A 22,595-nucleotide genomic window follows, 5' to 3' on the forward strand; every position below is an offset into this window, starting at 1 on the left:
GATGGAACTCTTGTGGAACATTATGCAAAGTTATGGTCATATAGAGAAGGATTAGGAGATCAAATCCAGGTTCAACTGTCAAAATTGATGTCAACAACTTGCCAGATGGGAAGAAGTACTTTAGTAAATTTTATGCAATGGGATGCAAGAGGATAATGGGACTTGATGGATGTTTTCTAAAATGAATTTGTAATGGAGAATTATTATGTGCTATTGGCAGAGATGCAAACAATCAGATTTATCCCATTGCATGGGAGGTAGTATGTGTCGAGAACAAGTAGAATCGGAAGTGGTTTTTGGATAATCTGATTGATGATTTGTAATACTGAAATGCCTAAAGACGGTGCTCAAGTCAGAAATGCGATCTTCTAGGGCAGGAATTCTTATATGCTAATTGCCTGAAATCCCTCTCATTTTGTCAATAAGGGAGAGGTTGGGAGATAGCTCTTAGCCTGTTGGTTGCTTGCCTGTGACTTGACTTCCTCGTACTCCTTCTCCTAGAAAGCGACTTCTTTCATTCCTCGACAGCTAGGTCTTTGCCGACTCTTAGCTATCTATCCGAAAGGTCTTAATAAAAGAATCCCTGTAATAGAAGTTCATTCCTTAAAGACCTTCCTAATCAGTAATTTGATGGTCTTCCGTAAAGACTTTCATGCGCACCTTCCTTCATAAGGACAGGTAACCAGGCGGGTGACTCACTCATAGGTAGCACTCTCCGATGCTTTGACTCCTTCTTTTAGTAGTTCCTTTGAAGCTAGTAACTAGAATATAGGACCCGGAAGGCGGGCTCTTATTGCTCAAACCGGAGCGGTTGTAGAGTTTAGAAATCTCATTTGAGGGGATGCCTCTAGCAACAAGCCCCTCAGGGGCGGTAGTCTCCCTCCTCAGGTCGGTCGACGGTAGTCTCCCTAACGGTCGACAGGTAGCACTTCTCCGACTAAAAGAGAGCTTCCAAGCAGGAGAGGAGCGAAAAGCCTCTCGCTTTCAAGTCGAAGGCGGGAGATGAGCGGAAAGTCTTCAAACTCTTCCCACTACTGTCAAAACTCTCGGATCTCTTTCCCTGAAGCCTCCTATCAAGTAAGGCGTGTAAGTCAACTTTCTATTGAATGGGGCGAGGAGGGCAACTACTGAAGGGCGATCTCGGCTGAAAGCAAGCTTGATTAGGGGTAAGGCAACTGGGCTTAGTACGAAGACTAGGAATGGGATCGATCGGAGAGACTTCTTTGATCTTTTACCTTATTATAGTAATTCAGTGCTACCGAATCGCCTTCTAGACAAGGATAGTGAAATAGGATCCATCGCCTTGGAATAGGATCAAAGAGGATAGAGTGAGTGGAATATGTAGGCGGTGGTAAACTCCTCTTTTCGGTAGTAGAAGGGAAGCTCGTCCTCTTATTGTTTGTGTCAATACTCAACTTCGTCAGTCTGGTTGAACAACCTCCCAATGAGAGCGAGCCAAGACTTTGCTTGCTGTTTGTGTTTGTCCGCCACGACTGCTCAACCAACTGCTAAATCATGGGTTCTAATCCCATTTCCTCCGGAAACAACCCTTGGCAACCCGATATTTAAGGAAGCACAGCTAACCTAAGCAGGGGCAGAATCAATGACCCAAGGTTTGGGAGTCAAGGAACTGGAAGACAGACACGCGGTGGACTGACCTCTTTAGGCAAGAGAGGCAGTAGGAAGAGAGCCATTAGAAAAGAAAGAAATTCAAAATGTAAAAATCCCTGACTAGGCTACTTAAATCGTCCGCATTTACAGCCCGAACAAGGTCCGCCATGGACCATTCGGGAGGTAACTGCCTTTCGGTTTCATTTAGTAATTGGTTTAATGTATGACTTATGCTTTCCAGGATTTCCGGAAATGGTGGAGCGCTTTGCGCCTCTGACTCAGTACTTGATAGACTATCTAATGAAGAATCTGCGGATCCCAAGAAGTCCATATCAGTCTCTTGGGATAGCATAAAAGAAAGCTCACTCGGGCTTGGTTGCCTGTAGAGAATCAAAAAATCTTGTTCCGGTTGCATCCGAAAATAATAAAATAGTCGTGCCGCGCTCCCCTATCTTTGTTTAGGTAGCTTAAGCTTCTCTTTAGCAAGACCAACAGTCTTACTTAATGAGGGTAGCTTGGCTGTTAACCAAGAAATGAACGGGATTCTGCACTTGGAATGCAAAAGCATTCTTTTCAATCTTGTACCTTACTTAACACCAACTCAATCTCGATTCTCTGAAGCAGCAAACTCTCAAAAAAATGAATTGACCAATTGACGACGCTCCTCATTCATTATAACGATATTTTCTCAATTCTATTGTTTAACCACGAAGAGTGTATCTGACGGAGACACTCGCTAGATCTAGTTAGAGTTCCTCGGCGAATCGTCTCTTTCTTAATGAAATATCTGTCTAGCCCTTATCCTGCTAACGACGCCCTTCTTATCTACGAAATTGACCCTTCCTTTCCTTCCCCAGCTTTGAGTGAAGTTCCTTCCATCAACAATTAAGTCATTAGTACCAGAGCCTATTCTTTCAATTGTGCAATCAGTTCTTCCACTTTGCTCAATAGCCGGAGATGAAATAGCGAAGGTTACGTTCACATTTCTAAGCGCGGTTCTTCCTCCATCAGATCAGGCATAATCAACAGGAGAGAGCCAAGCAAGGTTGACGAGAGCAGCGGATTATTTCACAATTACCCAAACTCGAGCAAGGGTAGCAACGGTTACTGATTACCTGACTGAACCACCAGGAGCTTCTTCTATGGCATCAATGCCATTATCTGTCCATCAATCCGATTTAATTAATCAATCGAAATCTTTCATTTTATCGGGAATTTTTGGTTGTTCTTCGCCTTACCGAGTTGATAACATCTACACCGGAAACAAGAAGTCTACCAATGGTTATTGCCAACAGTTCCTACGTTCACAGCTCTTATTTTTCCAACAGCTAGGCCATCCAAGGGGAGGGATGACAGCCCTAGCCCAACTAACTTCACTCTTATGATGATTCAATTGCTTACACCGGCTACTGGTTGAGCTGCTACGAAAGCAGTTACCTTTCTTACAGCAGGGCAGATGATTTCACAGTTAGCAAATCTTTCTTCCAAGGTATTTACTATTTTTTTATTATTATTTGTATTTATTAAGAGAGCTTAAGATGATTAATCCAAATGCTCATAAGTACCTGATGGACAAAGACCCAAAGATTTGGTCGTTGCCATTTTACCAAAATGGAAGATGTTGTGTTGCGGTAGAGAATGGTATGTGTGACAACTTCAATACCCTCATAGTAGATGCTAGAAAAAAAAGTCTCTTATCACAATGTTAGAGGAATTAAGACTGTATATGATGGAAAGATTATACAAGTTAAAGTTGAAGGGACAAGCATGGGGAAATCAAGTATGCCCATAAATAAGAGAGCTACTCAATAAACTAAAGGTCTATACGAGAAATTACATTGTACTACCAAGTAACTTAAATTAGTTTGAGGTGAGAGGAATTGGAGATGCATATGAGGTTGATATAGAGAAGTGAACTTGCTCATGTAGGTTATGGAAACTCAATGGATATGGTTGGGTCCATTATGTTGCTAGTGTGGTGTATCTCAATAGGAATGTGGATGATTATGTGGACAAAATGTTTAATAGCACTACCTACATGAAATCATATAAATATAGAATTGTAGGGATGAGTAGGTCTAACATGTGGCCAAAAATTAAATGCACCCCACCATTACCCCCTATGAGTAGAAGGATGCTTGAAAGACCAATTGTTAAAAGGAAAAGGGATGCCATAGAAAATAATGGTATAACACAGAAAAAAGAAGAGTAAGAAGTCAATTGATAATAATGGCACCAAGAAGGTTTCCAAAAGTGGAAGGGGGTCAAGTGCAGTATTTGCAAGAAATCAAGTAATAATAAAGCAACTTGTTCAGTTGGAAGACCCCAAAAAGCTTAATGTTAAGAAGAAAAGGAAACAAAATGTTAATGTCAACCAACAAATGGATGTAATACACTAAAACCAATTTAATTTTTTAGTTGTTTATCATTTATTACATACCAATATTTTTCCATTTTATACATGTTGAAGGAGAACTCCAGGAAGAGATACAAGTCACCTTATTTGAGGTAGAAGAAACTCAAACACAGGAAACACAAGTTCAGGTTGAGGTGGATTTACATGACTTATTTGATGAGGTAGTACTTAAAGAGGCATTATAGGAGGTGAAGGTTCAAGCGACAGTAAATGAAGTGGAGGTTCAAGAGGCAGTAGAGGAGGTCCAAGTTGCAGAGGTCCCAATAGTACCGCACATTTCTAACTTTTTGAAGAGGATGAGAAAAAGAAAGTCAGAGAGAATCTTGAAGTTGAAGTTGGGTAAAAGAGCTGATATTGATGGTGATTCAGGGAATTCATAGGAAAAAGCTCTTAATATAGAGTAACAAAGTGTTTGGTAAGGTAGTCATAGTTGGTTGTCTTTTATGAAACCTGGTTGTATGTTGAGTAAATTACACGAATGGTCCCTATGGTTTAGGGTAATTTGCGCATTTGGTCTCTAACTTATTTTTTTTTAACTCGGAAGGTCCATACTGTTTGTTTTTGTTACATGTTTGGTCCCTGTCTTACCTAAAAAAACTATTTTGCCCTTGATTTTTTAAAATATTTAAATAAACACACCCTAACCCTAACCCCCTCACTTTACCCTACCTATCCTGCAAATTTTTCCTATTTAAATAATAGTTTTTTTTAGATAAGACAGGACCAAGCGCGTAACAAAAAACAAACATTAGGGACCTTCCGAGTTAAAAAAATAAGTTAGGGACCAAGCACGCAAATTACCCCAAACCATAAGGACCATTCGTGTAATTTACTCTTGTATGTCATTTTAAGAAAGTTTGTTGTCTAATTGGAATGTTCGTAGGAAAGATATTTTATTGTAGGATAATGGTCTTTATCATGTAACAAATTATGTTGCCTAAATTGGAATGTTTTAGTTTATTTCTATGAAATTTGTTTTAATTTACTTCCAATGATTTTATCATGTTAGACACTTGATTCTCTAATTTATTGCACGCATGCATACGAATGGGCAACATGGTACATTAACAATATTTGTGCATGATGTAGATGCACCAAAACAATGTGGTCCGAATTGTTTAACTGAATACTCACTTTCTGCACACTTAAAGGGAACATAGTGATCCGCTCCTGTATATTCCATTTACTGATATACACTTTCACAAAAAAAATAAGTTTAAATAATACAACACAAGTCATTATAATAAGGTCAATACAACTTTCCAAGTACAATTTTCATTAACTTATATAGAGGAGTATCTTACAAACTGATTTTTAGGACCAAAACACTACCCAATCACCCACAATTTAACCCAATACCATAATCTAACAAAAGACATGCATATAGGTTGGAATTATACATCAATCGTACAAAAGACATGCATCTTGGTTGGAATTTTTACATCAACCATACAAAAGACTTAAAAGTTATGTTATCACTTCCATAACTTCATGACACACCAAACTAACCCTACAAACAAACAGATACAAAGAAACACAGTCTACATCAACCACCTCTTCAACCTTGCAATCCTAACTTCATGTTTAGCCACCAACCTTTCCAGTTGAACAACTTTTTTCTTGTTCTGGCCTTGACAAGCAAACCCTGCAACGAATCCAATTCATGCTTCATGCCATACAACTTCTTCTTGTAGTATCCTGGTTGTAGCCAGTCATCTATCCAATGGAAGAATCTACAACTTCTCCTTTTAGCCATCTATCCAAGTCAAAAATCAAAATAATAATCAAACATCTAAAATTGACCTTGAAAATTCAAACATCAAAGAAATTTAACAAATTTCAGCTCAAAACATCACAGATCAAACATCGCAAGTCACCAAACATCATTGATCAAGATTTCTACTAACCTAAACATCGTAAATTAAAATAATACATGACATTTACCAAAATCGAAGTTAGCTGTTATCACATTGTAAAGAAATAAACAAATATTGCTCAGATCGGAGATTACCAGTGAGTTGGAACAGTTCAAAAAGCGGTGTGCAATGTTTTTTTTTGCTTTCCACAATGTCCTTTGCAGTGCTTCCAAGTCACAATAACATTTTTGGAATTCGTCCGTGTTACCAAAGTGTGGAACGACTAAGTTGTAGGAAGAAGACAACGACATTATGCAAGAATGGTTTTGAGAGTTAGGGTTTTTGGTGTTTCAAATACAAGAATAAAGGTGAAGGAAGTGTGCCGATTAAGGGTTTCTATTAATAACCCTTGATGTCGTGTCTTACACGAGGGATGATGCTTCCAAGTCAACCTTGCCATCGAAGCGTCGGAATCGGCTGAACCTTTAAAATTAAGGATAAATGTGTAATTAACAGGTAATTTGAAAGTTGAGGGATTAATTGCACACACACACACAAATACTGGAGTGGCCAATTTGAGACAAAGCCAAAACTTCGTTGTGCTACAATGTCAATTTATCTGTTATATTTTGATTTTTTTTTCTTTTTAGATCTATTTTTTTTCTTTTTCGAAAATGACCTACTTTTATCCATTACTTGTTACTTCAGACCCTAACACATCATCAACACGTCAATTGAGTTTTTTTTTCATAAAAAACCCTGCATTTTGTATTTTTTCTGGATTAGACCTAAAATGTTTTTTTTTCCAAAATAAACAAATTTTAACATATTCCTTGTTATTTCATGAAATATATATATATATATATATATATATATATATATATATATATATATATATCCCTATTCTAATAAAAGAATAGTTTTATTCTCCTTTTGACATGTGTCACCGTATTAGGCCTCATAGTTAATGCATATTTTTTTTTGCCATGTTACTGTATTATGTCTTCTAATTAATACATGCCATTTGTCAACCTATTCATTCTCCATTTTAATTTTCAAAATTTAAATTTACACTCTAATTACATTAAATTATTAACATCAAAATAAAAAAGATAAATAAAATTAATACAAATTATAAAGTGATATAATTTTAAATATTTATTTAAATCAATGATTGTAATTTTATATAACTAAAAAAATCTCTTAATAATTTATTTAAAATAAGTGATTAATAATTTAAAGTTTTTAATATTAAAGTTTAATTAATTTTGTTATCGTGGTTCTCACGGGTTATAAACTAGTATATATATATATATATGTGTGTGTGTGTGTGTGTGTGTGTTTAGCCTATTCCTTGTTATTCATATCAGTTTATTCTTTTGTTTAGAAATAATCTCAATACAAAAATCCATGTTACAAAGAAACTCAAAATATTTTAATTGACATGCTTTTTCAACTAAAAACATTTGACAAAGTGCAAAATTTAGTGAACTTTGTATAATGAATCTCCCTTCTTAATAAAAAGAAACCATAATACACGTGTCAATGCTCTCAATACAGGTTTTGTCAAATGTAAAATTACCCTTCTGCCCTTCGTTTAAATATCAAAGAATAACCTGCGATTTTAAATGATACATATGAATAAATATAGGTATAAATCTCTATGTGTACGGAAATTATTTGAAATCATTATTTCATTCCAATGTTAAATGACTACCTCCATGATTTAAGGAATTATTTTTGTATAAACGAATATTTTTGCACAAATAATTCCTTAAATCTTGAAGGTAGTCAAATTATCCTCATATTTAATTTTAAATTTTTACGGAGAATGATATCGTCTGAATTAATTTATACAATACATACCATAGTTTCGTGATTATATACACCAATCTGTAATCTGTAATTCCCATGACTTCTTCATTTCTGAGAAAGAATATCAGTCTACTTCAAAGTAAAATTTTTGTCTAATATCAGGTTAGTATTTTATACAATCAAAATCTTCATATCATTCATATAATCTGTGTGATTTCGATATATATTCTGTATCTCTAATCTCTAATTCTGTATCTCTAATTTCTAATGTTCTCTCTGCATCATCTATATTCTATCTGTGATAATCTAAATACCACTTAATTGCAATAGGTCGGGAGTTTTTCAAACTACATTTATAAACCTTGCTTGATGATCACAAGTTTCAGAGGACCTAAAATGAAAAATTATCTTGCAATTAATAAAAAAGTATTTATTTGTTTATTAGTTTTTATTGATTATCGATGGAAATTTGAAAAACCTTGTATGCCTTTGTTGGGTTTTGTGATGTACTGTTTTGATTTATTTGCTTTTAGAATTGTGAGTGTCACCATCGTCATTAGGATTACGAACCCTAATGCCGTGAAAATGATGGTTGTTCTCGAGAATAAAACTGTTATATAGAAAATTAAGATATTAATAATTTACTTTTTAGAGATTATTTAGGTTTTAAAAATGAATTTAAATAGATAAGTAGATAGATAATACCTTTTCATTTTGCTGAATATGGGTCGCTTCAAAGTAAATTCCTGTCAAATATCAAGTTAGTATTTTATACAATCAAAATCTCCATTGTTGTTCTTATATTATTAGTACTCCAGGGACATAATGGTGATTTCCTGTGTGTTAATATTTTCTGTGTGTTTTTTGATCATAAGACCAACTAACCGTGACAAAGTGGTAGATTGCAACCAGAACAACTACTAGTGAAATGATGACTAAGAGGAAGATCAGCTGAACAATCAACTCATGAATATTTTATTTACATTTAATTTATAAGATTTTATAGCCTTTTAATGGCGATCTATATTTTTAAAATTTTCATATGTATTCATTCTTAAATTTTTACAATAAATTTGAACATATCATCTTTTTTATAAACTTATAAATTTTCTTATATTTCAGATCGTAAGCATTAACATGGACGTTTTTAAGACTAATAAGAAGATCAAATTAAATAATTTTTATCTGGATAATACAAAACATATACCTTTATAATTTTTTACCCGTGGTTTCCACGGGTAGTAACCTAGTTATAATAATAAACAAATTCAATAAGATGTTAAAAAAACTAAGGAATCAAATTATGAGTAACATTTTCTTTGGTATGTGGCCCCGTCAAAATTAATCTCTTACCGTTAGTCCGTCACATGTTCTTTTTTCTCACCTCATGCATATTATACTTTCAAATTATTAAAAATAATGAAGAAACGGATGTTACATATTATCTCCAAGATGATTTCACCTTCCTTCGTCCGTTTTTTTTTTTTTTTTTTTTTTTTTTGTGTGTGTGTCGGCAATGATATAATCTTCATTATGGTCACAGGAGAAAACTTTGTCTCTTGAATGGTTCAGGATAACTTGTTGCCGGCGTTTTGAGAAATTGATTTCAATGGTCGTTGGAGTAAACATATGTAATATATGAACTGTATATGTAAAACTCACATATAAAATCCGTAGTTGTGTAAAATCTAAATAGTCTAAATAAGTAAACATATGAAATATGTATGTGTTGAGTAAAAAATATATAGTGTAATATATTTAAGAGAAATTAAATAGTAACATGTGTAACATTTAATCCGTAGTTGTTCCTACATATTCTTCTACCCAATTAAATGGTGATATGTGTAATATTTAATGTTCATTTAATAAGATTTAATGATATTTTAAGATACTAATATGACACATGTCATCATTTAAATGGGTAGAAAAATTGGTAGGATCAAAAGATGGAGGATATTTAATTTCTATATTTAATATGTGTTGGTTGTGTAAAAATCTAACTATCTAAATGTATGTGTGTAAAATGTAAATTGTAAAGGAAGTAGCAGCGTGAAGGAATATGGATTAAATTTGAGGCATCTCACTGGTGAAAAAGAATTAGAAGACAAAGTGAATGTATAAAAGGGAGCATTATCAAGTGCTTAGAAGAATAAACCCAACCCTCCTTTCGGTCGCTGAAATCTTATCTTTAATTTTGTTCAATTATTGACATTTTAAAACTAACTAACTTATTTTAATGTTTGAGAAATATTTTAAAAAGTCATTCATCTAATTTCCATCATTAAACTCATTTAAGATGTAACATATGCTTTAGACTTAGAGTTTTAAAATTTGTTATTAATTTTTTGAGATACATCCAATATCACTTACTAAAATCATTACAAGCAAATTGAGCTAAGCCAATCCATCATTTGACAAAATTAACCCGAATCATTCTAGAACATCATTCTATGAAAATCAAATGAAACTCCATTTAGTAAAAAAAAACACCTAACATAAATTAAAGTATCTCACGTTTCATTATTAAATTTGTCAAATGAAATGTATTTTGTTTGATTATTGACCATTTTATAATTACCTAATTTACTTTAATTTTTGAGAAATATTTTAAAAAAGTCACTCATCTAATTTCAATTTTTAAACACATATTATATTTATAAAATAAAAAATATACATTTAATGAAATAACAAGGAATAGGTTAAAGTTTGGTTTATTTTGAAAAAAATAAAATAAAACGCTATCTAAAACGAAAAAAATACAAAATATAAGGTCATTTCTGAAGAAAAAAAACTTAGTTGATTTGTTCGTGACCTGCTAGATCGCTAGGATCTGAAGTAATAAGTGACGGATAAAAATAAGATCTTTTTCGAAAAAGATTAAAAATTTTAAGTCTAAAGAAAAATCAAAATATAATGCATTTTATGAAACAAATTTTTTTTCTTCAAACGTTGCCCATTTAAAGATGAACTAATTATAAAACGGAAAAAAGAAATGAGAAGATTATATCATAAAGTTATCAAATTTGCAACTCTTATTACCTAATTATGAACACATATTTGTTAATTTGCTAAATTACTTTTTCTAACGTTTATCTTGCAAGAAAGGTACGTTAATTCGTGAAATTATTTTTTGTAACATAATGTTTTTTTTTATTTTCTGTAAAAATTACATAAATATTACAAAAAAGAAGATAGATTATTTCACAAAAACAAATGTATTTGCATAATAATTGTTGAAGATACCTTAAACCATCTGCATTCTTGCATATGGCTTTCAACTTGCCACATATTTTAAGATATACTCCAGCCTATTTCATTTTCTTGGAAGCATAAGCGAACTTGTATGTAGGGGTGTCAAAAAACCCGAACCCGATGAACCCAACCCAACCCGAACCCGAATAAGGTAATTAGGGTCGAGTTTAATAGGGTTAGAACTCTTAATCAGGTTAACCCGACTAACCCGAATTATTATTAGGGTCGGGTTTAGGGTTGATTTTTTCAAAACAATTCGGGTTTTGGGTCAACCTGATTAAGAATTTATTACCAATTTTTTTTTTTACTGCGTTGAATGACATGAATTCAAGATCCTATGAGATTTTACAACTAATACATATTTCTTATTTAAACAAACCAGATAGTAAAATTACTATGTATAGAGATGTATAAAATGACATAACTTTCCTCTCTTCTTAATGCAATATGGTTGTGTTGTAACAGTTTTACGAATTTTATTTACGGTTTACGGTAAAAGAAACTCCAAAAATTCATATCGTATACCAACTTTACAATTTAAGTCCCTATACATGTGGATTATGTATTAAAATAACACAACATAAATTCATCTTACATTTCAACCTCAACCCGACTAACCCGATTAACCTGACCCTACAAAACCGAAACCCGATTAACCCGAACCCGACTAACCCGTACCTTATTAGGGTCGGGTTTCGGGTGAATATTTTTTCTAAAAAAACCCGACTAACCTGACCCGTTTAACCCGAAACCCGATCGGGTTAACCCGATTAACAACCCTACTTGTAAGGAAGAGTCCTAAATCATACCAGTAATGTGAAAATGAACTTAATTAAAGTACACTTCGTGGATCTCATGGGCACTAAAAGCCATCGAAGAAAATATTTATTGACTTTCTTAGATGGAGATTCGGTTCTTAATTTAGTAAGATAATCGACTAGCCACATCCCACAGACATGTTAGCACCTATTCTTTTGGCACCAATATCGCACACCTTATTGACCTTTATCCAAGATGACACTCGGACTTGGTACTTAGGAGCTCTTACATTTTGTGAAGATCTTTCAAAGAAAAACAAAAATGATCCAAGTTGTTTTGGAGTGTGGCATATCTCTCGTCATGAATGGGAACGTTTTAATGCACGATAAGAGCATCCACACAGGTGCAATATCTAACTCCTTGCAAATGGTGGTCCACTTAGCATTTTCATCAATTTTAGAAAGAGAAAATAACGACACAATATTAGATTGATTTTTAAACATTGAAAAAAGACGAAGTTAGTGGTTGATGGGCCCACAAATCATATTACAAGCCTTTCACAGTTTGCAAAAAATGAGCTTACATGGAAAATTAATATATCTATGTGGCAAGTTGAAAGCCATCTGCAAGAACCGATGCAGATGGTCTAAGGTATCTTCAACAATTATTATGCAAATACATTTGTTTTTGTGAAATAATCTATCTTCTTTTTTGTAATATTTATGTAATTTTTACATAAATGATATAATGCACTATCTTATGGTATAGGGATGAATAGAGTATCAAAATTTCTGATCCAAACAGGAACTGTTTATATTAATATCCAATGGTACTATGTATTCTAAAATTATGAAATTCAAGATTCAATATTTTTACTAATACCGAAAATCAGTACCATTTTCGGTACCCGTACCGGTAATGTTAGTTCAGTTCGGTGCTTGGTATCGAATTTCCATCCAATTTGTTATTTGTGAATCTTGGGTTGTTACGTCTCATATTCATCCCTATCTTACGGTCTATGTTGCACACCCACTACAAAAAAAGGTAGGTATAAGTATAGTTTTGTTTGAGTCAATTTTTGACTAAAATCGAAACCGAATTAAAAAAGTTTGAGTTTTAACTTTTTAGCGGCTTTTCATTCTTTTTTTAGTAGTTGTTCGTGCAAGAATTATCCCGAAGCCCCGGTATCATTCCCGAGCCCCAAAGCAAGTCCCGAGGCCCCGAAGATCCCGAGAAGTGAAATTCCCGAGCCGAAGCTCTGCCCTCGAGAAGTTCGATTTTTGTGGAGATCTTCCAGATCTACCGAAGAATACTACTTCTGCAAGTCGTAGTGCTGTCCGATCATCTTCTGATCAAGTGAGTGTATACTACCTTTCATAAACACGATAATAATACAAGTATGGTTCGAGTGTATTAAGTATATTGTTGTTTATATGTGTGAGTGTGTGGTTACTTTCTTCTAATGCATAATTATGAAGTATTTTATACGAAATACGTGTTATGTGTATAATTTTTGTTGTTATGTGTGTGAATGTATATTCACTTTCTTCTATCTCATAGATCTGATTTATTCTCTATGAAATACGTGTTATGTGAGTGTGCCTCATCTGTTATGTGGAATAGGTATTGAATGAGAATGTTATACAGGTTTTAAACTATGTATCAAAATATATATTTTTATCTACTAATATGTTGGGTGGAACATGGGTAGATAGTTGATGTGTGAGAAACAGATGAGAGGCCCCGATGTTGTTGTTGTTGATCTAGTTATTCAGCGAGTATGAATTAGAACAAGAGGTTAATTTTAGATCCGGGAGTATGGATCAGGTAAAGAGATAAAACTTGTTATTAGTCCGGGAGTATGGATTAAGACTAAGTTAATTGTCCCTAGTCCGGGAGTATGGATTGGGCACAGTTATTGATCCGGGAGTATGGATCAGATCAGGGTTAGGGTATAATTAATTGTACTTATTCCGGGAGTATGGATTGGGTACAATTATTGATTCGGGAGTATGGATCAGATCAGGAGGTTAGTTTTAGATCTGTGAGTATGGATCAAGTAGTTTTAGATCCGTGAGTATGGATCGGTGAAGAGGATAGTTTTAGATCCATGAGTAGGGATCAGGTAAAGAGGAAAATTTTAGATACGAGAGTTTAGATCGTGTCATTGTGAGGATCGATGGGGTGGGTTAAGAGTTGCCTTTATATGGTGAAATTGTGCAAGTTTGAGTGTTCTATATTTATAAATATATGATATAACATTGTGGGATGAAAACCCTATATGCTCACCAGGCTCCCAAGTCTGACCCACTCAGTTTTCTTTGTATCACAGGTATTAATACGAAGACATATTTCACAGAGAGATTTAAAGGAGATATAAATCAATTGTGTAATTAAATGTAAGTTCTGTTTATGCTTATATGTCTGTATCGGAACATGACATCCCGAGGTTTTATTATTAAATGAAAAATACATTCCCTTTGAGAAATGTTTTGATAAGTTATTATCATGTCTTGTTTTGGGAGCAAATTCCGCAACCATTATCTTTAAAAGATTACTCTGATTTTATAAAACAAAGCATAAACAAAATTGGTCTTTTCTGGCCGTGAAAATGGGGATGTCACAGGTGGTATCAGAGCATTAGTTTAAGCGAACTAGGAATTTGTAGGAAATTTCTAGACTTAAACTTAGAATGCTAAGTAATGATTGTGAGGAGTGTGTCTAAAATATGTTAGGTAGTACACCTAAATTGACACAAGCACTAGTTTATTTTAGGAATGATGCCTAAAATGCTTTTATGTGCTAAATGTTTTGTGTGATAGCTATATTGGTGCTATTATTTGTTCGGATCTATGGTCTGTTGCCGACCGGATCTGGAAACCTTATGTGTATAGGATTCTAAGCGTACGTCTACGATATTAGAACTAGCATGTAAACGTTTCGGAGTGATAAAGATGATTTGAATATCTATCGTGAATAAGGATCTAATTTCACCTTATTGGGTGTGTAGATCAAAAATGGTGAGAACAAGAAGTGGGGTTAGAAATGCTGATGAAAACAGGAATCAACCACCTGTGGTTGAGCAAGCACCTGTTGTAGCAGCAACACCAGAGCCGATGACAATGGTTGGGGTGCAAGCGATGATACAGATGATGTTGGATCGCCAAATGGAGGAGACAAGGCGATTACTCCAATAGAATCGTGAGGAAGTGTCACTTCAAGTGGAAGAGCCTGAAGTGAATGGAGGGCATTCAGAGGGAGGTAACTACAGTGGGACGGTTGGACGAGCAGAACCCCCAGTAGTAGAAAGGAATGACCTAGAGAGGGAAAGAAATAGGGATGGGTGTATGTATAAAAATTTCTTGGGCGCCAAACCGCCAAGTCTTTCTGGAAGCCCAAAGCCTGTTGAGATTATGGACTGGATCTCCGAAATGGAGATGGTGTTTGAGAGTTGCGACTGTAGCAACAAACAGAAGACTGTCTTTGCAGTTAGACAACTGAAGACCGGAGCCTTGAGCTGGTGGAAGTTACTGGCAGATATGATGCCTCGAGGGGAAGCCCTGAAGATCTCTTGGGAATCATTCCTGGAGCAGTTAAAGATGCAGTACTGCTCAGAGATAGATCTGATTGATCTGAACAATGAATTCCAGAACATGAAGAAAGGTAAATTGAGCATTGATGATTATGCTACTACATTTACCGAAAAGATGAAGTTATTTCCATACTTAGTGCCATCTGAACTCTCAAAAATTGAGAGGTTCGCAAATGGACTGCCTGCCGACTTTGGCCCAACGGTCAAGATGGCAACTGCTTTGAAGACAGCAGTCCGAGCAGCTAAAAATGTGGAGACCCAGTTAAAGGAAAGGGGTCTGGAGAGAAACGAGGTGGGCGAGAAAAGAAAGATGGAAGGATCTTCAAGGTCCGATGAGCAGAGAAAATTTTCGAAGTCTGATTCGAAGAAGCTCGAAGAAGGAGCACAATGGTGTGACAAGTGCAAAAGGAAGCACATTGGGGAATGCTCTAAAGAAATGACCTGCTTTAAATGCGGGAAGACTGGTCATTACGCCAGCAAATGCCCAACCAAAAGAGAAGTCTGCTTTAAGTGTAGCGAAGAAGGGCACTTCAAGCAAAACTGCCCAAGAAGAGAAGAGGCTATAAGGCCAAATGCACCACCAAAGCCAAAAGCATTCCACATGATCCTTGATGAAGCAGATGGCAATGCAAGGAATTAGGAATGAGGATTTAATATCCAAAGATCAAGTTATAAAGTAATGATATGAAAAGTAACATGTGGTGTAGCCTACTAGAGGCGTAGTATAGGGTGAACTTGAACCTTTGTGTAATCGTTTCAAGAAATAATATAAACCCTAGTTTTGCTATCTGATGTGTTGAATGATTATATGATTTTCTTGTATGGTGACTTGGTCGACTGCGGGACAATACTTGGGACAAGTATGAGTAGGTTTGAAAGGTAGTAGATGCATATACTACTGGAAGCACAGGACTCGCACTTGGATCAGGGAAAGTCACAAGGTTACCAAGAAGCTAGTAATTGATTCTGTTTTGTTCAAGTGTGTCATTACCCTTGTTTTGGTAGTGACTAGTAAGATGGTTGTTATTCCGACCCTAGTGGTCATATCCAAATTGAGTCCGACTACGAGGAGTTTGTTACGTGGTTCATGGAACCAAGTTAGATGTAACATCTGAATTAAGTCAGAAGGTTGAAGTTAATGCGATTGATAGTTTCGCACTCGTTGTTAAAAGAAGTTTGTAGGTAGAAATGCTACATGCTGAAATGTGATTATACCACATTAGAATATGAAGGAAGGTATATTCCATTTTGGAATTTAACTTTATTAAAGACCGAGTCTAAGCATCGCGTCGTGCGATGAGAGGTCGATAGAGCACGACCCATCGATTTGTTACAATAGATAAAGGAAAGTATTTATCCTGAGAAGAAGAAGGATTCCACATGAGGACTTATTTGGTAACTCGAGGGTTACGATTGAAAGTACAACATAGTACGATAGGCAGATTCAAGATTTGGCATCTTCTGCGGTCCAGAAAGCCATAGAGTTAAATACTCTTTCGAGGAAACATAGAAGTTACGGTTATTACCTAGGATGAATAAATAATGTGTGGAATCATTATACAAGTTCTATTTTCGTTGATGATTCCGGGACGTAATCATCCTAAGGGGGAGATAATTGTAACGCCCGTAGATCAGGGCTAGTCAATTTAGAGACGATAGGCGTCAAAAATGAATTTTTGATGAAAGATTATTTAGAATGAATAATCTTAACTAAGTTATAGTATATGTTACAAGGTTTTCGTACATATAAAGAACGCCGAAATCCGAGTTATAACGAAGAAGTTATGACCTGTCGAAGTTTCGCGACAAAACCGGCACGACACAGCGCGACGTAAAAAGTGAATTTACGTTAGAGCAATATTTATCCTTAGCAATCTAAATGAAAGTCGTAGAATACGTTAAACCATGAGCGTGCATAAAAAGAACGCCCAAATCTGACTTCGTATGAGGAAGTTATGATTTTTCGAAGTTTCGACTTAGCGGTATGCAGCCCGAATACTCGATTTGAGACCGAGCGGTTTTTAGCCAAAAAAATCTAAATGAGAATTGAATATCTCATTAATTGTAGTAAAACGATAAAAAGATAGGCGAAAACGGACGTCAGATGAAGAAGTTATGATTTTATAACGGAGTTTTCCTGTCCCGGCCTACTAAAAATAAATAATAAAAATAAAGTCAAAATTAGCCAACGGAGTCTAAAGAAAGTTGTAGATCGTAGTCTCACCTACGCGTGGATATAAAGAACATTGAAAACGGAGTTCGTATGAGGAAGATATGAATTTTTGAAGTTTATTAAATATTTTCGAAATTAAATTTAAATATAAATTTTCGCTATTATCCAAGGGGGGAGTCACCGGGCTTATCCAGGTTACGCCCCGCGTAACTTAAGAGTATGCCCCGCGTAAAAGCAGGGTATTGAAGAGGGACATCCGTGCTAAGAAGAAGGGACTGCAGCCCCAAGGTGTAGCATCAGTTCCAGACAACCGCTCAAGTTCAAGTAAAGGCTTCTGTCCTAGGAAGAAAGGCTCGAAAGCCTAAAGCTATGATTTATACTTGCTCTCTCCCTGAAGTGGATGTGGAAAAGCGGGCGCTAATGCAAGGTGTTGTTCGTCCACTTCTGCTCCAGCTGAGAAATTACCTTGTAGTCAGAGGAAAGTCAAACGTAAGCGGAGAAGAGAAGAGACTTTAGGTTTCGCCTTTAGACGATAAAGCCTTCTTTTACATCCCATCCCCTAGACAAATCAATAGGAAATACTACAAGCCATTATTGTTCTTTTGACGATGAACCACTCCGGTACAACAAGCTAAAGTGACCTCTACGCTTCGTCCCCGGTGCGTAGGGCCGATCCCCGTGTGCTAGAGGGAGGACCAGAAAGTTTGTGTTAAGCATATAGTTGGTTCTTGTCTTGTTTAGGCATTTGGTGCCCTCTCTTTGTCAGTAGAATGACTAAGTACCGGAATTTGACCAGTCAAGTCAGTTCCTCCCACCTAGGTCAGCGCGGTCGAGTGCCCAACTCTTTCATTCTTCGCGGTTGAGTCATTAGTGATCGTAAGAGAAGTGGCCTAGTTTATCGGATATCGGATTCCGTTCCTTTACCACTTAGCTTTGAATTTGAATGCCAAATAAATAGGATAAGGCCTGGGCCAAGACGCCTTAAGTCATCGGGTGAAGCACCTGCAGGAGTCCTATTTATGCTAACTATCTTAGTTTGGTTTTCTTTTGTATGTTTGCATGTATGGGAACCCTAGTAAAAAATGTTTACTACTTATGCTTTTAGAAAAAGAAAGACTTCTTCGTGCTGAAAATTTAGTTCTTTCCTTTTTTTCTTTCTATAGTGGAGATAGTCGCACGTGACCTTTGGTGCTTTCTATTTCTATAAGTAGTACTTGATCCCGGAAAAAGTTGAAAGGGATAGGCTTGATGCCAGATCTACTTTTAGGGTTGACTCAGCAGTTGAAGAAGGTTGTAATTTGACTAGTTGTTCTAGGGCTTGGTATTGGAAAAGACCTCCTCTCAGAATTCTTCATGCGGCTATGGCAGATAACGGGCACTCTCAATCCAATAAGAAAAGTTCTAAAGCTCTTCGCCAGTTAAGCATATAGTGGATTTATCTTTCTTTCGATTGAGCGTTAGTACTTTTTGAGTCTCTCTCCGTAGGCGCGCAAAACAACAAAGCCACTGCTCTTCGGGGCAGTGAAGTGGACAATCCCTTATTCCAGCTTTAGAGGAGCATCTTTGCATGAATCAATACTAAGAAGCGGTTTTTCGCACAGCTTGCGCATAGTGTAGGTCCCACTTGTATATCGTATTTGGCCGAAGAAGCATCAGACAGGTTGGAGTTCTTACCTTCTTGGGATTCCATGGACCAAGCTCGCAGATCCAGACCCTATAAAAGGGAGTCGAGTGCAGCCGATTCAATTGCTCATTTCTCTTTTTTCTCTCGCGTTTTTGCATCGTTTTTCGTGCAAGAATTATCCCGAAGCCCCGGTATCATTCCCGAGCCCCGAAGCAAGTCCCGAGGCCCCGAAGATCCCGAGAAGTGAAATTCCCGAGCCGAAGCTCTGCCCGCAAGAAGTTCGATTTTTGTGGAGATCTTCCAGATCTACCGAAGAATACTACTTCTGCAAGTCGTAGTGCTGTCCGATCATCTTCTGATCAAGTGAGTGTATACTACCTTTCATAAACACGATAATAATACAAGTATGGTTCGAGTGTATTAAGTATATTGTTGTTTATATGTGTGAGTGTGTGGTTACTTTCTTCTAACGCATAATTATGAAGTATTTTATACGAAATACGTGTTATGTGTATAATTTTTGTTGTTATGTGTGTGAATGTATATTCACTTTCTTCTATCTCATAGATCTGATTTATTCTCTATGAAATACGTGTTATGTGAGTGTGCCTCATCTGTTATGTGGAATAGGTATTGAATGAGAATGTTATACAGGTTTTAAACTATGTATCAAAATATATATTTTTATCTACTAATATGTTGGGTGGAACATGGGTAGATAGTTGATGTGTGAGAAACAGATGAGAGGCCCCGATGTTGTTGTTGTTGATCTAGTTATTCAGCGAGTATGAATTAGAACAAGAGGTTAATTTTAGATCCGGGAGTATGGATCAGGTAAAGAGATAAAACTTGTTATTAGTCCGGGAGTATGGATTAAGACTAAGTTAATTGTCCCTAGTCCGGGAGTATGGATTGGGCACAGTTATTGATCCGGGAGTATGGATCAGATCAGGGTTAGGGTATAGTTAATTGTACTTATTCCGGGAGTATGGATTGGGTACAATTATTGATCCGGGAGTATGGATCAGATCAGGAGGTTAGTTTTAGATCCGTGAGTATGGATCAAGTAGTTTTAGATCCGTGAGTATGGATCGGTGAAGAGGATAGTTTTAGATCCATGAGTCGGGATTAGGTAAAGAGGAAAATTTTAGATACGAGAGTTTAGATCGTGTCATTGTGAGGATCGATGGGGTGGGTTAAGAGTTGCCTTTATATGGTGAAATTGTGCAAGCTTGAGTGTTCTATATTTATAAATATATGATATAACATTGTGGGATGAAAACCCTATATGCTCACCAGGCTCCTAAGTCTGACCCACTTAGTTTTCTTTGTATCACAGGTATTAATACGAAGACATATTTCACAGAGAGATTTAAAGGAGATATAAATCAATTGTGTAATTAAATGTAAGTTCTGTTTATGCTTATATGTCTGTATCGGAACATGACATCCCAAGGTTTTATTATTAAATGAAAAATACATTCCCTTTGAGAAATGTTTTGATAAGTTATTATCATGTCTTGTTTTGGGAGCAAATTCCGCAACCATTATCTTTAAAAGATTACTCTGATTTTATAAAACAAAGCATAAACAAAATCGGTTTTTTCTGGCCGTGAAAATGGGGATGTCACATTGTTGTTATTATTATTGTTATTATTATATTATTATTATTATATTATTATTATTATAATTTGAGGTCTGTCTCTTTATTATGGGGATAATTTTTTACAAAAATTCGGTGATTTTATTGAAAAATAACACAAGATGACGTAAAAATATATGCATATATTAAATAATTAAACTTATACATAAAATAATGATTTAGGCACTTCAGTTTAAATTGGTGTTTTTCGGTTTTTATATGGAATAATGACTTAGGAGGGTAATAAGGTTTTTAGTTTGTCCGTATTAGGTCACTAAGATTTTTTTTGTGCGTATTAGACCAATATGGTTGTTATTACCGTTTAGAAATAACCCTTTACCGGTTTTAACCGGTAAAAATGATTATTTTTAAACGGTAATAACAACCATATTGGTCTAATACGCACAAAAAAAACCTTAGTGACCTAATACGGATAAACTAGAAACCTTATTACCCTCCTAAGTCATTAACCCTAATTATTTATAAAAACATGCTTACTAATCAATGTGACTGATTTGTTTGACTGAAAATAGTCGCTTCCATTTAAACTTATCTCACAACCCTTCCAAAACTTCTAAGTCCAAAAACTCATATGATTGATGATCTTCATTACATAAATATGCAACATTTTATCAATAACTTCTTTTTTGTCATTTAAATGTTTGCATGAACACATCCATGTGTACAAAAACAATCTCACTTTGATACCTCCCATCAGTGTCTACATTTGATAACGAATGGAAATGTAAAACCAACGCATATGATGTCTATTATCAATTATTTTATAAAAAGTAGAGGCACAACATGAACTAAGAAACTGAAGTTTCAAAATGAATAAAAAAATCAGCACATAAACAAACACATACAGACTATATACAACACATAAACAAAAGTTTATAAAGCATGAAACTTAATGACAGGAAAAGTAAAAAACTTAAAAGAGACTTTATAGAAAAAAAGATCACCCTTACTTGCCACAAATGGTTAAAAACATCAACAAGAAGATCAATCTGACCATAGAATCCATATGTTGTTTGATCATGACTTCAGTAGATGAACTACTGAAACGTAAGAATTGCAATTGAACTCTATTAGCATTTGAAAAGGGAATTAGGGTTCCAGAGATGGCAACGAAGGGTTAAAAAATTTTTTGGACCATTTCTCGATTTGTGTGTGTCATCCTTGCGTAGGGACCATGCTAATATTCTCTGTATCGTTCCAATTTTATCGGATGTCCCCAAAGGGACGACTATAGATGAAGAGCTTCGCCATATAGAGGAGTAGCAAGTTATATGGGACGACGCGAGTTATAAACGAAGTAGTTTACTGTTGATGGTCATATATTCTCAATGTCTTTAAAATTAGGGTTAATGACTTAGGAGGGTAATAAGGTTTCCAGTTTGTCCGTATTAGATCACTAAGGTTTTTTTTATGCGTATTAGACCAATATGGTTGCTATTACCGTTTAGAAACAGTCATTTTTACCGGTTAAAACCGGTAAAAGGATTATTTCTAAACGGTAATAGCAACCATATTGGTCTAACACGCACAAAAAAAACCTTAGTGACATAATACGGACAAACTGGAAACCTTATTACCCTCCTAAGTCATTACCCCTTTTTATATATAGAAGAAAGTGAACTACATATTTGGTCTTTTGAAAAGCCAAAAACAATAAAAACCAAAATGTCTTTTTGCTAAAAGGCTTTGGTTTCACTTTCTTTACACTTCGAAGGAAAAGTATATAAAAAGAAAGAAAAATATGAAGCGGTACAAAAAAGTGTAACAAGATTTAACTATTAAGAGCATCTCCAAATAGTAAACAAAAGAACTTCTCATAAACTTTCTCTAATGA

General features: G+C 35.3%; 1 non-coding gene across 1 annotated transcript; it reads right to left on the minus strand.

Annotated features, from left to right (window-relative positions):
* Positions 1–21,881: 21,881 nt before the first annotated feature.
* LOC111904511 (U6 spliceosomal RNA) lies at positions 21,882–21,987 on the minus strand. The gene has a single exon (XR_002854566.1). It is a non-coding gene; the product is annotated as a U6 spliceosomal RNA (small nuclear RNA).
* Between the last annotated feature and the right edge of the window lie 608 nt (positions 21,988–22,595).

The sequence above is a fragment of the Lactuca sativa genome, chromosome 5 (genome assembly GCF_002870075.4).
Source record: "Lactuca sativa cultivar Salinas chromosome 5, Lsat_Salinas_v11, whole genome shotgun sequence".
Classification (NCBI taxonomy): Eukaryota; Viridiplantae; Streptophyta; class Magnoliopsida; order Asterales; family Asteraceae; genus Lactuca; species Lactuca sativa.